At 45.7% G+C, this 10,000-nt stretch overlaps 2 non-coding genes across 2 annotated transcripts; both read left to right on the top strand.

Moving 5' to 3' along the window:
* The first annotated feature begins 4,811 nt into the window (after positions 1-4,811).
* Positions 4,812-6,734, top strand: LOC138189318 (small subunit ribosomal RNA). The gene has a single exon (XR_011176012.1). It is a non-coding gene; the product is annotated as a small subunit ribosomal RNA (ribosomal RNA).
* A 2,027-nt stretch (positions 6,735-8,761) lies between these two features.
* LOC138189291 (5.8S ribosomal RNA) lies at positions 8,762-8,916 on the top strand. The gene has a single exon (XR_011175985.1). It is a non-coding gene; the product is annotated as a 5.8S ribosomal RNA (ribosomal RNA).
* Positions 8,917-10,000: the final 1,084 nt, after the last annotated feature.

Genomic DNA, 10,000 nt, shown 5'->3' with positions numbered 1-10,000 from the left:
CGTACAAATAGATAGCGATACGCCGCTGCGACTTGGCCGCGTACCAGCAAAAAGCAATACGCCGCTGGGACTTGGCCGCGCGCGAGCGAAAAGCAATACGCCGCTGGACTTAGTCGCTCGCGCTAGCGCTGCGCGCGCACCTCCAATTCAGCGGGCAGGGGCTGGAGTAGGTATCACTCTCTAAAGGTACGACGCCAGGGAGGCAAGACGCGCCGCTCGCTCTTTCTCGTTCTTCTTTTGTTTCTCTCTCTCTTTGCGTTTTTCTTTTTTACGTTTTTTCGCGTTTTTCGTACGTTTCTCGTAGAGCGACGAAAACGAGGAAAATAGTACTCGTACAGCGTGGAAATCGCGATAATTGCTCGCTCGCTGCGCTCGCTCGAACTATTCTAGCCCAACCCAAAACCGATCCCGCGAGTTTTAAAGAAGATTTCGATGAAATCGAAGAACGGACGCAAAAGGGATTGGTTTTGGGTTGGGCTATTTTTTTTCGAGCGAGCGGAGCGAGCGAGCAACGCGTAAGAGCGTGTCTTTGAAATATTCTTATACGTTCGAAGACTCTCTTCGAAATAACTCGCTTAAAAGCGTTACAAGGTACCGAAATTTTGCGTGGAATCGTCACGTATAGACGTAATCTAGTCGAACGTAACGATTTCGCTTTATTTTTTTGAAAAATTTTTTCCGCCGGACCAACATGACCGGGCGGTTGGAACTTAGAATTTTTTCGCACCGGTGCGAAGAGGCCGAAAGTTCCGATCGAAATAACTCGCTTAAAAGCGTTACAAGGTACCGAAATTTTGCGTGGAATCGTCACGTATCGACGTAATCTAGTCGAACGTAACGATTTCGCTTTATTTTTTTGAAAAATTTTTTCCACCGGACCAACATGACCGGGCGGTTGGAACTTAGAATTTTTTCGCACCGGTGCGAAGAGGCCGAAAGTTCCGATCGAAATAACTCGCTTAAAAGCGTTACAAGGTACCGAAATTTTGCGTGGAATCGTCACGTATCGACGTAATCTAGTCGAACGTAACGATTTCGCTTTATTTTTTTGAAAAATTTTTTCCACCGGACCAACATGACCGGGAGGTTGGAACTTAGAATTTTTTCGCACCGGTGCGAAGAGGCCGAAAGTTCCGATCGAAATAACTCGCTTAAAAGCGTTATAAGGTATCGAAATTTTGCGTGGAATCGTCACGTATCGACGTAATCTAGTCGAACGTAACGATTTCGCTTTATTTTTTTGAAAAATTTTTTCCACCGGACCAACATGACCGGGAGGTTGGAACTTAGAATTTTTTCGCACCGGTACGAAGAGGCCGAAAGTTCCGATCGAAATAACTCGCTTAAAAGCGTTATGAGGTATCGAAATTTTGGGTGGAATCGTCACGTATAGACGAAATCTAGTCGAACGTAACGATTTCACTTTATTTTTTTGAAAAATTTTTTCCACCGGACCAACATGACCGGGAGGTTGGAACTTAGAATTTTTTCGCACCGGTACGAAGAGGCCGAAAGTTCCGATCGAAATAACTCGCTTAAAAGCGTTACAAGGTACCGAAATTTTGCGTGGAATCGTCACGTATCGACGTAATCTAGTCGAACGTAACGATTTCGCTTTATTTTTTTGAAAAATTTTTTCCACCGGACCAACATGACCGGGAGGTTGGAACTTAGAATTTTTTCGCACCGGTACGAAGAGACCGAAAGTTCCGATCGAAATAACTCGCTTAAAAGCGTTATAAGGTATCGAAATTTTGCGTGGAATCGTCACGTATAGACGTAATCTAGTCGAACGTAACGATTTCACTTTATTTTTTTGAAAAATTTTTTCCACCGGACCAACATGACCGGGAGGTTGGAACTTAGAAAAATTCCGAGCCGGTACGTTGGGACTTAGAAAAATTCCGAGGCGAGAACATTTTTTCGAGTTAACTCCGTTAAAAGCGTTATAAGGTACGAATATTATTGCATAAATCGTTCCAACTCGATGAAATACATCGGGATTAATGGTTTATTTCGTCGTGAAAATGTTTTTTAGAAACGGACCTATGCGTCCGGTCGTTGGGACTTTGAAAATTTTCGGACCGAACCGTTTTTTCGAGTTAACTCGCTTAAAAGCGTTATAAGGTAGGAATATTTTTGCATAAATCGTCCTAACTCGATGAATTACGTCGGGATTAAGCGTTTTTAGAATCGGGAGAAGGTAGAAAAAAAGTTTGGACCGATGCGACCGGTCGTTGGAACTTAGAAAAATTCCGAGCCGGTACGTTGGGACTTAGAAAAATTCCGAGGCGAGAACATTTTTTCGAGTTAACTCCGTTAAAAGCGTTATAAGGTACGAATATTATTGCATAAATCGTTCCAACTCGATGAGATACATCGGGATTAATGGTTTATTTCGTCGTGAAAATGTTTTTTAGAAACGGACCTATGCGTCCGGTCGTTGGGACTTTGAAAATTTTCGGACCGAACCGTTTTTTCGAGTTAACTCGCTTAAAAGCGTTATAAGGTAGGAATATTTTTGCATAAATCGTCCTAACTCGATGAATTACGTCGGGATTAAGCGTTTTTAGAATCGGGAGAAGGTAGAAAAAAAGTTTGGACCGATGCGACCGGTCGTTGGAACATAGAAAAATTCCGAGCCGGTACGTTGGGACTTAGAAAAATTCCGAGGCGAGAACATTTTTTCGAGTTAACTCCGTTAAAAGCGTTATAAGGTACGAATATTATTGCATAAATCGTTCCAACTCGATGAAATACATCGGGATTAATGGTTTATTTCGTCGTGAAAATGTTTTTTAGAAACGGACCTATGCGTCCGGTCGTTGGAACTTTGAAAATTTTCGGACCGAACCGTTTTTTCGAGTTAACTCGCTTAAAAGCGTTATAAGGTAGGAATATTTTTGCATAAATCGTCCTAACTCGATGAATTACGTCGGGATTAAGCGTTTTTAGAATCGGGAGAAGGTAGAAAAAAAGTTTGGACCGATGCGACCGGTCGTTGGAACATAGAAAAATTCCGAGCCGGTACGTTGGGACTTAGAAAAATTCCGAGGCGAGAACATTTTTTCGAGTTAACTCCGTTAAAAGCGTTATAAGGTACGAATATTATTGCATAAATCGTTCCAACTCGATGAAATACATCGGGATTAATGGTTTATTTCGTCGTGAAAATGTTTTTTAGAAACGGACCTATGCGTCCGGTCGTTGGGACTTTGAAAATTTTCGGACCGAACCGTTTTTTCGAGTTAACTCGCTTAAAAGCGTTATAAGGTAGGAATATTTTTGCATAAATCGTCCTAACTCGATGAATTACGTCGGGATTAAGCGTTTTTAGAATCGGGAGAAGGTAGAAAAAAAGTTTGGACCGATGCGACCGGTCGTTGGAACTTAGAAAAATTCCGAGCCGGTACGTTGGGACTTAGAAAAATTCCGAGGCGAGAACATTTTTTCGAGTTAATTCGTTAAAAAGCGTTATAAGGTATAAATTTTTTTATAGAAATCGTTTTATCTCAATTAAATACACGAGGATTAAACATTTTTATAGAATTTTTTAAAAAATTAGCGTTCGTCGAACCGACACGACTGGGATATTTTTCTAATTTTTTCGTTAATTAACGTTACAAGGTATATATTTTTTTGGATATTTCTACTTATTTTAACGTGTTGTAATTGATTATAAACTTGTTTTTTGTCCGAAATCGATAAAAGAGTATGTTTACTGATGCGATTTTTCGGTGAAAAAAAAAATTAATTTTTTGGTAAAAATGTATTTCTATTATGTTAATTAAGTGTCTGGTAAAATATTTCGATGGTTGGATATTGCCTTTGTATAGTAGTGATCGAGCGTTCGCGCGACTAAGTTCCAGCGTCCCTTCCGAACGGTACGTTGCTACGGAGGTTTTGCACCATAAGCGCGCGGCCGCTAGCCCGGCCGGCGCCGGCCTGCCGGCCGGCGCTTTCGTATCTATAAGAGAGACGTCGAGCCGGACGGTTCGGTCGGAACAGCGTTGAGCGCGTGGCTATTCTACGGCCTCGGTTGAGAATTCAGTCACCGCTCCTCGAGTCTTAGTGTATTTTACGCTATTTCTCGACTGTTCCTCCGTTCTCGTACTGGTTTTTTCTCTACACTGCTGCGCCGCGGGTCGCTGTCCTGGACGTAATGACCAAATATCGTGGCAAGGTTCCCCTTAGTCGGGAAGCTGGTGACCTGTGTGCACGTATTCCAACGAAAGTTGGTTTCGTGCGTGCTTGTACTAACAGAGCATCGATTCAACCAAACATATATGGGAAAATCCGTCAGCTACTTTTTTTATACTTATAAATAAAATGCTGTCTTTAAAATTGGCCGCTGTAGAGCTTACTATCTTTGCGTAGTATGTCTTCTACGGAGAGTGATGTTCGAAGATTAGACTCTCTTATAATAAATGTATGTGGAGGAGAGGAGAGAGAATATTCTTACGGTATGTCCAGCGCGACGCACTGTGATATACGCGCTTGTTCGTTCAGCGTGAAAGGTGTATACGTGCTTTACCGCTAAGATATGTTATAAGAGAGATAATTTAAAAGATCTCAGGAGTGTTCTCGTGAAGTTACGACTCTTTTTGTATCATCATATGCTATATGATGAGAGAGAGAGTGGCGTTCGAAGATCTTACTGAACTATGGGTGTATCTCGAACGTCGCTGAGAGAAGGAGGAGGAGATAGATGTATATTATATATATATATCTAAAAATGAAAAGTCTCGTCGTACGGTGTTACGTCCCACCTACGACACGAAGAGAACTTAAACGAAATATCGAATACAAGATCCCTGGTTGATCCTGCCAGTAGTCATATGCTTGTCTCAAAGATTAAGCCATGCATGTCTCAGTACATGCCGCATTAAGGTGAAACCGCGAATGGCTCATTAAATCAGTTATGGTTTCTTAGATCATACCTACATTTACTTGGATAACTGTGGTAATTCTAGAGCTAATACATGCAAACAGATTCCGACCAGAGATGGTAGGAATGCTTTTATTAGATCAAAACCAATCGGTGGCGGATGGCTCGTCTGTCCGTCCATCGTTTGTTTTGGTGACTCTGAATAACTTTGTGCTGATCGCATGGTCATCTAGCACCGGCGACGCATCTTTCAAATGTCTGCCTTATCAACTGTCGATGGTAGGTTCTGCGCCTACCATGGTTGTAACGGGTAACGGGGAATCAGGGTTCGATTCCGGAGAGGGAGCCTGAGAAACAGCTACCACATCCAAGGAAGGCAGCAGGCGCGCAAATTACCCACTCCCGGCACGGGGAGGTAGTGACGAAAAATAACGATACGGGACTCATCCGAGGCCCCGTAATCGGAATGAGTACACTTTAAATCCTTTAACGAGGACCAATTGGAGGGCAAGTCTGGTGCCAGCAGCCGCGGTAATTCCAGCTCCAATAGCGTATATTAAAGTTGTTGCGGTTAAAAAGCTCGTAGTTGAATCTGTGTGTCACAGTGTCGGTTCACCGCTCGCGGTGTTTAACTGGCATTATGTGGTACGTCCTATCGGTGGGCTTAGCTCCTCGCGGGCGGTCCAACTAATATCCCATCGCGGTGCTCTTCACTGAGTGTCGAGGTGGGCCGATACGTTTACTTTGAACAAATTAGAGTGCTTAAAGCAGGCTACCTTCGCCTGAATACTGTGTGCATGGAATAATGGAATAGGACCTCGGTTCTATTTTGTTGGTTTTCGGAGCCCCGAGGTAATGATTAATAGGGACAGATGGGGGCATTCGTATTGCGACGTTAGAGGTGAAATTCTTGGATCGTCGCAAGACGGACAGAAGCGAAAGCATTTGCCAAAAATGTTTTCATTAATCAAGAACGAAAGTTAGAGGTTCGAAGGCGATCAGATACCGCCCTAGTTCTAACCATAAACGATGCCAGCCAGCGATCCGCCGAAGTTCCTCCGATGACTCGGCGGGCAGCTTCCGGGAAACCAAAGCTTTTGGGTTCCGGGGGAAGTATGGTTGCAAAGCTGAAACTTAAAGGAATTGACGGAAGGGCACCACCAGGAGTGGAGCCTGCGGCTTAATTTGACTCAACACGGGAAACCTCACCAGGCCCGGACACCGGAAGGATTGACAGATTGATAGCTCTTTCTTGATTCGGTGGGTGGTGGTGCATGGCCGTTCTTAGTTGGTGGAGCGATTTGTCTGGTTAATTCCGATAACGAACGAGACTCTAGCCTGCTAAATAGACGTAACTTATGGTATCTCGAAGGCCCCCGGCTTCGGTCGGTGGGTTTTTACTACCAACGTACAAACAAATCTTCTTAGAGGAACAGGCGGCTTCTAGCCGCACGAGATTGAGCAATAACAGGTCTGTGATGCCCTTAGATGTTCTGGGCCGCACGCGCGCTACACTGAAGGAATCAGCGTGTTTTCCCTGGCCGAAAGGCCCGGGTAACCCGCTGAACCTCCTTCGTGCTAGGGATTGGGGCTTGCAATTATTCCCCATGAACGAGGAATTCCCAGTAAGCGCGAGTCATAAGCTCGCGTTGATTACGTCCCTGCCCTTTGTACACACCGCCCGTCGCTACTACCGATTGAATGATTTAGTGAGGTCTTCGGACTGGTGCGCGGCCAATGTGATAAGCATTGCCGATGTTACCGGGAAGATGACCAAACTTGATCATTTAGAGGAAGTAAAAGTCGTAACAAGGTTTCCGTAGGTGAACCTGCGGAAGGATCATTAACGATATAAAAAACCAAAAGAATTTGACTTGAACATGAAAAACATATATATATATATATACGTCGGTAAGGAGCCGTACTCCTCCTATACCGACGAATCAAAGTATATACGACGTATCAACAAGCTATGTACTTTAACAAACGCAAAGATCGCCACGGAGCTTGGCAACCTCCGTTGGCAAAAATATGAAACAACCGTAAGGAGGAGACGACCCTCCAGCTACGGAATTATACGAAGAGAAGGTGGCACTCTCTCTCGATCATCGGGATGAAGAGATATAATATATATATATATATAAGAATTCGAGGCGCCTGCGTGAGGTCGTACACAGAAAGACCCGCCGTCTCCGAATAATATATATGAAATTCTAATAACTATAAAAGGGAACGCCAGCCTTGTAACACAAATATATCAAACTAAAAAATTACGACGGAAACCACTTACGTGCAAAGAGAAATGCAGTCGTGGCGCCTGCGCGAGGCCGTACACAGAAAGACCCGCCGTCACGATCTCGTATTTCGTATTTGCATCGTGGAAACCGCTGTACGAAATAAGAAAATCTCTAAAGTGCCTCGTGTCGGAGAGATCGTGCTCTTCGCCTATTCTCTTCTATGTTTCGTAGTCTGTGTTGCGTTTGCTCTCCTCCTAGCAACGGGACATATCGAAGACTCCTCTTTGGGATCGAACGAAGCTCAACGAGTCGACGAGAGCGAAAGAACGTGTAGCGAGTCGCGCAGAGCGAAAGGATACCGATATCGTCTTCGAAGATTCTCTTCGAAGATCCATGGATACCTTCTGCGTCGACTTCCTCTCGTCTCTTTCTTCAAAACTCTCGCGCGTTCTCGAAACGTGCTTCCTACCCATAGGGCGTGTGCTCTTCGTATGTCGTTTTGTTCGAAATAACGAAACCACTTGTAACATATACTCGTGGATCGGGTAACCTAGAACGAAGACGCATTGCGTGGATGTTTGGCCCGCTATGCGACGATGACGATTCGTAACTAGTCTAGCCGAAGTTCGTTCAGAGGGGACCGGCCGTGTCTCTATCCTCGTTGTCGTGAGTCGGACACCCGTGCCGTCGCTAGAGTTTTTCAAACTCTGCTTCTGGATGTTGGGACGAAAGACCGCGCGAGGACGATGGCTGCGAGTCCCATCGAATTTTTATTTTGTACGCTACCTGAACGAGACTAAAGCTTTACATCTAGTTTGTCGTCTATCGTCGCATATATCCCGTTCGGAGGGGACCGGCCGTGTCTCTATCCTCGTTGTCGTGAGTCGGACACCCGTGCCGTCGCTAGAGTTTTTCAAACTCTGCTTCTGGATGTTGGGACGAAAGACCGCGCGAGGACGATGGCTATGGCTGCGAGTCCCATCGAATTTTTGTTTTACAAACACCCACCTGAACGGAGATGTGTTCTCTCTTTCGTCGATTTTTCACGCTTTCAGTCGTCGCGTGGTCGCCATCCGTTCGGAGGGGATCGCCGGCTTCGAAGCCTCGATGTCGTGAGTCGGACACCCGTACCGTCGCTAGAGTTTTTCAAACTCTGCTTCTGGATATTGGGAAGAAAGACCGCTCGAGGCGGACGGCCGCGCGAGTCCCATCGAATCTTTACATCGCCCGAACGATGGAGATGCACGCGCGCTGTTTCTTGAATAAATTTGACGAGGGAGTGGAATTACGCATTACATACATAACATGGGCTAGCCACCGTGCTTACTCGTTCGCGAGATCGTGTGCTGTACAGAGGATTCAGAATCGGGTGTGTATATCCCCGTCGTTTCCTGACGAACGGAGCTTCGATCTCGATGGTTGTTATATATCATAATGTACTTTACGCCCGGCCGACGGACGCGCGAATCTTCGCGCGTTCGTCGGTTTTTTTTTTTCGAACATTTTCGTGTCGTCAATCCTATGGCGACTTCTGCGCGTCCGATTCCCGTTGGTCGAACGTGTCGGAACTCGGCTTCGCTCGAACCGAGAATTAAGAGTACAAAGAGTATAAAAATGTTGTAAATATATAAAAGATTACCCTGAACGGTGGATCACTTGGCTCGTGGGTCGATGAAGAACGCAGCTAATTGCGCGTCAACGTGTGAACTGCAGGACACATGAACATCGACATTTCGAACGCACATTGCGGTCCACGGATACAATTCCTGGACCACGCCTGGCTGAGGGTTGCTCACGTAAACCTAAGACTGCTTGCGTTGCGTATCGTTACTCTCTATCTGTCTCTCTCTGTCCCTTCTTGCCTTAACCACCCGCCGTCGTTCTTCTTAAAATAAAAGAGAACGTTTCAGAGTCGGAGAAAGGGGAAAGCGCACGAAGAAGGATACGAATAAGAGCGGACGAGAGGACGTACGCGACGTACGAGCGATTGTTGGACGCTCGTCGGCGTTCGTCGCGGTCGTGCCGAGACCGTGCAACTCGTACGCATGCTCGATATATAAATCTATCGTGTTCACGAGAGACTACGAAACACTACCTCTGTCTCTCTCTGTCCCTTCTTGCCTCGACAACAACCCGCCGTCGTTCTTCTTAAAAATATAATAAGAGAACGTTTCAGAGTCGGACGACGAGAGGAAGAAGAATGGGATACGAATAAGAGCGGAGAGAACCGTCACGGACTTGCGTGAGTGCACGCGGCGTCGTGAGTCGTCCTTTCGGACGACCGCCCGCTTATGCACCGCTTCGTGTATAGGTTATCGAATATACTCGTAGTTCTCCTCGTGACCGATTTTTTTTTCATATCAGGCGATATATGCTACGTTTGCCGGTGTTCGACGCACGAAGTCCGCGCCCCCGACGTCGTCTTAAACGAATATTATATATTTTGGCGAGACTGAGAGAGAAAGCATATATGGGAACTCGGTCGAGAGAGGAGAGAAGAGAGAACCAAAAACTCGGTGGCGTGCGAAACTTTGTCATAAAAGTCTCTACCGTCTTCGTTTTAAGACGTTTTACTCGTACAGCCCCAGGGATCGAATAATAATATGCCCACTCCGTCTCTTCGCGAGAGCGATCGACTACAACGAGGACCGTCGCATCGATGGGTCGTCGTTGCGTATTACATCCTCCGTGCTTTTTACCGCACCGATAGAGAAAGCCGTAGATCCGGGAACGCACACGCGATTTCTTCGAACGCTGATGACTTAGGGAGACATGATCCCCGGCGTTGCGCGGAGATCGGAGAGTACACGTTACTCGTATCGGGACGAATTTTCCCCGTCGTCGTGTATCTCTCTGCCCGCGCGCGTCTGGCCCA

The sequence above is a fragment of the Bombus flavifrons genome, unplaced genomic scaffold (genome assembly GCF_040668555.2).
Source record: "Bombus flavifrons isolate JBK064 unplaced genomic scaffold, iyBomFlav1_principal scaffold0024, whole genome shotgun sequence".
Lineage (NCBI taxonomy): Eukaryota > Metazoa > Arthropoda > Insecta > Hymenoptera > Apidae > Bombus > Bombus flavifrons.
This window is presented reverse-complemented; position numbering and strand designations above follow the sequence as displayed.